We start from the raw sequence: 7,750 nt of genomic DNA on the forward strand, positions 1-7,750 counted from the left end.
TCTGTGTCCTCAGGTAGTACTATGTCCAGTTTTCTGGGGGAATGTCCAGACAGATTTCCAGAGTTATTGTAACAGCCTACAATCCCACCAACAATGGAGGAGTGTTCCTCTTTCTTCAAATCCTCATCAGCATCTGCTGTCATCTGAGTTTTTAGATCTTAGCCATTCTGATCGTGTGAGGTGGAAACTCAGAATTGCTTTGATTTGCATTTCCCTGATGATAAGAATGATGACCATTTCTTTAGGTGCTTCTCAGCCATTCGGTATTTCTCATTTGAGAATTCCTTGTTTAGTTCTGTACCCAGTATTTTAATAGGATTATTTGATTCTCCTAGGTCTAACTTCTTGAGTTCTTTGTATATATTGGATATTAGCCCTCTATCAGATGTAGAATTAGCAAAGATATTTTATCATTCTTTTGGGTTTTGTTTTGTCCTCTTGACAGTGTCCTCTGCCTTACAAAAACTTTGCAATTTATGAGGTCTCATTTGTCAATTCTTGATTTTAGAGCATAAGCTATTAGTGTTCTGTGCAGGAAACATTCTCCGAACCTATGTGTTCTAAGCTCTTCCCCACTTTCTCTTCTAATAGTTTCAGTGCACCTGGTTTTATGTGGAGGTCTTTGATCCACTTGGACTTGAGCTTTGTACAATGAGATAAGAAAGGATTGAATTGCATTCTTCTACATGTTGACTCCCAGATGAACAAGCACAATTGTTGAAGAAGCTGTCCTTTTTCCATTGAATGTTTTTAGTTCCTTTGTCAAAGATCAAGTGACCATAGGTGTGTGAGTTTATTTCTGGGTCTTCAATTTTTTTCCACTGATCTACCTGCCTTTCTTGGTACCAATACCTTGCAGTTTTTACCATGATTGTTCATGATAGCTTAAGGTCGGGGATGGTGATTCTCCCAGCAGCTCTTTTATTGTTGAGAATAGTTTTTGATACCCTGGGTTTTTGTTATTCCAAATGAATTTGCAAATTGCTCTTTCTAGCTCTACAAAGAATTAAGTTGATATTTTGATGTGGATTGCATGGAATCTGTAGATTACTTTTGGCAAAATGGTCATTTTTACTATGTTGATCTTTCTTATCCATAAGAATTAGAGATCTTTTTGTCTCTGAGATCTTCTTCAGAGATTCTTCTGAGATCTTTCCTTCTTCAGAGACTTGACATTTTTTTCATATAGATTTTTTTCTTACTTGGATAAGGTCAAACCAAGATATTTTATATTATTTGTGACTATTGTGAAGGGTGTCAAATCCTTAATTTCGTTCTCAGACTGCTTATTCTTTGAGTAGAGGAAAGCTACTGATTTTTTTTTTAGTTAATTTTATATCCAGCCACTATGCTGAAGTTGTTTATCAGCTGTAGGAGTTCTCTGGTGGAATTTTTTGGGTCACAAGTATACTATCATATCATCTGCAAAGAGTGATATTCTGCCTACTTTCTTTCCGATGTGTATTCCTTTGACTTCCTTTTGTTGTCTAATTTCTCTGGCTAGGACTGCCAGTACTGTACTGAATAGGTTGGGGGAGAGTGGAGATCCTTGTCTAGTCCCTGATTTAAATAGTATTATATGAAGCATCTCTTTATTTAGTTTGATGTTGGCTATTAGTTTGTTGTATGTTGCTTTTATTATGTTTAGGTATGAGCCTTGAATTGATGGTCTTTCCAAGACTTTTAACATAAAGGGGTGTTAAGCTTTGTCAAATGCTTTCTCAGCATCTAATGAGATGATCAAGTGATTATTTTTTCTTTGAGATTGTTTATATAGTGGATTACATTGATGGATTTCCAAATATTGAAACATCTCTGCATCCCTAGAATGAAGCCTACTTGGTCATGGTGAATGATCGGTTTGATGTGCTCATGGATTCAGTTTACAAGAGTTGGATTGATTATTTTTGCACCAATGTTCATGAGGGTAATTGGTCTGAAGTTCTCTTTCTTTGCAGAGTCTTTGAGTGGTTTAGGTATAAGCATAATTATGGCTTTGATTAATGAGTTGGGTAGTATTCCTTCAGTTTCTACTTTGCGGAATAGTTTGGAGAATGTTAGTATTAGGTCTTCAATGGAGGTCTGATAGAATTCTTCACTGAACCCATCTGGTCCTGAGCTTTTTTTTTTTTTTTTTTTTTTTTTTTTTTTTTTTTTTGGTTGGTAGGCTTTGGATGGCTGTTTCTATTTCTTTAAGGGTTATGGGATTATTTAGATGGTTTATCTGATCCTAATTTAAATTTGGTACCTCATATCTGTCTAGAAAATTGTCCATTTCCTCTAGATTTCCAGTTTTGTTGAATATAACTTTTTGTAGTTGGATATGATGATTTCTTGAATTTCCTCAGTTTCTGTTGTGATGTCTTCCCTTTCATTTCTGATTTTGTTAATTTGGATACTCTCTCTGTGCACTCTTGTTAGTCTGGCTAAGGGTTTATCGATCTTGTTGATTTTTTTCAAAGAACTAGTTTCTGGTTTTGTTGATTCTTTGTATAATTCTGTTTGTTTCTAGTTGGTTGATTTCAGCCCTGAGTTTGATTATTTCCTCTAGTCTACTCCTCTTGGGTGTAACTGCTTCTTATTGTTCTAGAGCTGTCAGGTGTGATGTCAAGCTGCTAGTGTACGCTCTTTTCAGTTTCTTTTTGGAGGCACTCAGAGCTATGAGTTTTCCTCTTAGCACTTCTTTCACTGTATCCCATAAGTTTCAGTATGTTGTGCCTTCATTTTCTCAAGAAAGAAAAATAGCACTATGAAAAGATCCATGGGCCCCGAACCAGAGCCATCCCACCTCCATCAAGACTCACAGCCTGCCCACAGATTGATGAGCTCCCAATGAAGCCTCAGAAGTGCTCTCCCTCTGAGTCCACAGGTGAACCCCCACTTTCTTTCCACTAGCTATTGGGGAGATACTGCCAGGAAGTCTAGAGACGCAGGTAGCACAGTGCTGCCTGGGAAAGGACTGTTCCAGTTCAGAGCCAGCCTATAGCCATTGGGACTAATGGCCTACCCAAAGATTGCTGAACACCCTGGAGCAATCTTCCTCCTGAGACCATCAGCCCACAGACCCACAGACGAGCTCCATACAGAGACAGCAAGATTATCTAGCATGACAGATAACAAGATTGCAAGAGGCAAGCACAAGAACCAAAGCTATAGAAACCAAGACAACCTGACAACATCAGAACCAAGTTCTCCCACCACAGCAAGTAGTGAATATCCCAACACACCAGAAAAATAAGATTTGGACTTAAAAATCATACCTCAAGTTCATAATGGAGGGCCTCGAGAAGTGCATGAATAATTCCCTTAAAGAAGTGCAGAAGAACCAGAATACTCACAAGCAAGTAGAAGCCCTTAAAGAGAAAACACAAAACTCACTAAAAGAGCTACAGAAAGGCACAACCAAACAGATGAACAAATTGAAAAACGGAAATAGGAGCAATAAAGAAATCATAAAAGAAGGCAACCCTGGAGATAGGAAAACTAAGAAAGTGACCAGGAGTCATAAATGCAAGTATCACCAACATAATACAAGAGATGGAAGAGAGAATCTCAAGGGCAGAAGATACCAGAGAAAATATTGTTTCTATTCTTCATCCTCTAATCTCTTTGGCATATAGTTAAAGCATTCTTTCACTGGACTCCAGTGAATTCATCCCTGCCTTCAACACTGTGTACCCAATGCCTTCATAATGTCCTGATCCAGCCACTGTTAGGAGTGCTGGTTAGCCTTCACTCTCAGAATGGCTGGATTTAAAGGCACTATGAGAGCATAGTTCAAAGTATGGGAGTATGACAATATCCAGAAGTGTCTATCTGAGGAATGAAGACTTGCCATGAGTGAGAATAGCACCATTGCATGGGCTGAATACCCAGGCTAAATAAAAGAAGAAGCTAAGCTAAACTTAAACTCCATCATTCCTCACATTTCGGCCACGTGATCAGCACCTGCCCATCCCTGCCACCATTTTTCCACATTTGTGATATACTGTGACTTCAAACTGTGAGTCCAAATAAAGCCTTCTTCCTCTAAAGTTTTTTTGCTTTCATTTGTTTGAGTTTGGTTTTGCTTTTGTTTTTGTTTTTGGGTCTGGTTTGGTTTTTGGTTTTGGTTTGGGGGTTTTGGTTTTTAGGGGTTTTTTTGTTTTGTTTTGTTTCGTTTTGTTTTGTTTTGTTTTGTTTTTCTCCCGACCGGAAGGATGTAGCGAGGCTGAAAAAACAGCGATGCAGGTAAGTGAGGCCAAGACTCAGGCGAAGGTGGAACCGTTCCAGCCCACGTTGGCTGCGTTCACGTCGTAATAGTTGATGTAGACCTGGTCTGGGCTGATGTGCAGGCGATCGGACAGCAGGCCGCACAGCAGCTTGCTGTAGTTGCGGTTCTGGGCGCCACCGATCTTGCCGATGCTGTGCAGGCTGCAGAGGGCGCAGGGATCGTTCGTGCCGCTAAAAGTCATGAGCTGGACCGGGACCACGTGCACCGCGATGTACTGTGCCGGCTTGCCGGTGGCCTGTGCCAGCTGCTAGATGAGCTCAGAGAGAAACCCCTCTGGCACGGAGGCGCGGGGAACATTGGTATTCACGACGAATATCGGCATGGTGGCGGAGAGACTGCGAGCGAGGACTGGAGGAGCAGGCAAAGCGTGGCGTGACCCAAAGCAGGGTCCTGAGCCTTGGTTTTTAGTTTTATGAAACAGGGATTCTCTGTGTAGCACTGGCTGTCCTGGAACTCTCTTTGTAGAATGGGGGGAGTGGAAGGCTTGACCTCAGAGATCCACCTGACTCTGCCTCCCAAGTGTTGAAAATCATCACCATTACCTGGCTCTTTAAGTTATTTTTTATCAGAGAGCTAGTCAAACCAACAAGTAACTATTGTATTAGCAGTAATAAATTCCCAGAAATTCTTAGCTATAAGCTGGAATTTTGCACTGTCACTGTCATAGAATTGCATAAAAACAATAAAATATTGGTGCTACAGTTAGATCTCCACATGCTACAATTATCATAATTTCCCTTATTTACCCCACTTCCCATTAAGAAGCAACTCAACAGTTACTAAGACTCTCAACTGTACTCTCCAAGCTAAAACATCTACTATTTTCTTTACATTTGTATTTTTTTCATACAGAACTCTCTTGACAGAAAAGAAATAATGTAAGTGACTTAAAATCAATGTACTGTTTGCTATAGAGTGGGGAAAGGGAACTATACAGTCTTATTTCTCTGCTATCACAAATACTATGCTAGATTTCCAGGGAAATGGCATTGTTTCAAGATTTATTAACAAACCTGAATCTATAAAGCATCACTCACTGGAAGTCATCTTGTAAGATACACAACTCATTGATATAACAATTAAAGTTACTTCTTATCTTGGGTGCTTACTATTGGGCAAATCAACCCTTCAAACAACACTGTTGGAAGCCTCACCCCTCTACATGAACAGGAAAGATGGAATTCATGATGCAAGGCTGGGTGGTATCATCTAAAGGGGGAATATGAAATGATTATTATCACTTATATTTTTAAAATGAGATAAGGGACAAATCCATTAGATAAATTGTCTAAATTACAAAAAATCATGGTCATTGAAATGCAGGTACTCCAGAAATGAAGCTTCATTCTAATGACCACTATATTACAAATCTATAGAAAATTTGTCCTCTCTTTTCTGTCTGTATTGGTGTAATGATGATTTTCTCCTTTTAGGGATGCATTAAAAATGCACTTTGCACAATTGCTCTGTTTTGCTGTCTACTACAGTATAAAGAATTTGAAAAATGACCTTCCAATTGCAGCCATTGCTATTTTGCTGATTTGCAGAATTTAGGATGTGGATAAATTACTTATGGGACTCATATTAGACATATATTATTTAGGAGATTTATAGTAGAAACCAATCCAAGCCAGCTGATTCACATTGGTGAAATATCTTAGAGGAAAATGTTCATGTAAGCCTAAAAAGAAATTTATCTCAAGGAGAATGCTTTAAGGAAAAAGATAAAATGCTGAGATGTTTCTCACTTCTCTGTGTCTCTCAAAATTCAGCACTGGCTATTTGTCTTTATTGGTTTCAAACTGAATACATTTTCTTTGTATTTTTCTTTCTGGAAGTCAGGGCAAGGTCATGCCCAATCTCCTTCCTGCTTTACATATGATGATGTAATCTTTGTTTATAATAATCCTCATCTCGGTATTATGAAGGATTTGGGTATCTAGATAGAGCTACATGTTTGTTCTACCTTCTATCAAGTTGCACATTTGATCCAGTCAACTCAGCATGGGTAAGTCGTGTGGTTATAGAAGAAAATAATTAAAAATGAGGAGTTGCAGATATATAAATGAGGAAAATGGGCTATTTGATGGATGTGGGTCTGTTGCTAGACTTTTTCAATTTCATGAATATGTTGTATTCCAGAAGTGGGTCACTCTGAACTTTAGTGGATGTTACAAACATATCTTTAAAATTAATGAATACAATTAAGCTAATATTTTAAGTTTTTGTAATTATCTACAAATCATATCTATTAAGCATTAGTAATTAAGACTCTGGGTTGCACAATGTCTGCCACTGCCTTCAAGAAGGGCAGAGTTGAATTGTTAAGTGTGTTATTATAAAATCATTTTGCCTGAGAAATGCCTTTCCTGGAATTTTACTCTGTCTAGGATCCAGCAGAATCGGTTTAACTGATGTTAGGAAGGCTCCAGGGCTGCAGCAACCAGTCACCATAGGAGGCCTTTAAGGTCCTATTGAAACATGGCTAAAGGCAGGCGAATTTTGTGCATTCCTGTCCTCAACTTCATATTTGGCTTTATAATTTCATTTTCTAAGTCTCTGTCACAGTTATATGATGAAACCAGCACCAAAAACACTTTTAGTATCTCTGATTTGCCCTTTTTAATTTTAACTGATGCAAATATATACATACCTGAAATGCTTGGGTTTCCCATTGCCAAAAGATTAATATGAACTTCTAAAGATGGTGAATATTATAATAATAATCACCATCATGAAATACTCCTCAAATTGTCCCAAATATACCCTAATTTTACAGTAAAAACATATTTTGTAGAAGTAATAAATAACAGGAAGGCTTCTATATTTATGAATACATTAACTTTCTGTCACAAATAGTAGTTCATTTTCCTTTCTTTGATAAAACAAATTCAGTACATGATCTCACCTTTTGTACTTCTTTCAAGCTTGAATGTATTTCTTAATATGAATACACATTCATTACTATGTGATCTTGTATTTAAGCTATCTCTTTAACAATAAGTTAAATTACTCACTTCTATCTAGTCCTTAGATAAAAAACCAACCCCAGTATCTCTACTAGCATTCAGAAAATAATGGGAGGTCAAGGACATGCAGTGTGTGTCCTGTTTAGAGCTGAGCATGCCATGGTCTCTTATTCTTTGCATGTTACCCAATGTGGGTCTCTGCAGTAACAGCCATCTCTTACAAAGAGAAGCTTAACGCTCAGGACTCACTGTGGAAGAAGGGACAGAAAGTTTGCAAGATCCAGGGGGAAGAGATGTCCATAGTGGGGAAAAAAAGTATTTAATAGGCACAGCACAACCGTACACATGAACAAACAGCATCTGGTATTATATGTACAGGAATTTCACAAAATCAAGCTGCATAAAATCCCAGCATTTATGGTAGAGACTATTTCATGAAATCCGCACCCTATTTTGGAGCTATTGAAAATTGATGGTTCCTAGAGAAAAGAGTCTGCTTTCCTCAGGG

At 38.2% G+C, this 7,750-nt stretch overlaps 1 pseudogene across 1 annotated transcript; it reads right to left on the reverse strand.

The window, feature by feature from the left end:
- Positions 1-4,247: 4,247 nt before the first annotated feature.
- LOC308418580 (macrophage migration inhibitory factor-like) lies at positions 4,248-4,595 on the reverse strand (annotated as a pseudogene). Its single transcript has one exon. The product of its transcript is annotated as a macrophage migration inhibitory factor-like (transcript).
- Between the last annotated feature and the right edge of the window lie 3,155 nt (positions 4,596-7,750).

Source organism: Micromys minutus (genome assembly GCF_963924665.1).
Source record: "Micromys minutus genome assembly, chromosome: 3".
Taxonomy (NCBI): domain Eukaryota; kingdom Metazoa; phylum Chordata; class Mammalia; order Rodentia; family Muridae; genus Micromys; species Micromys minutus.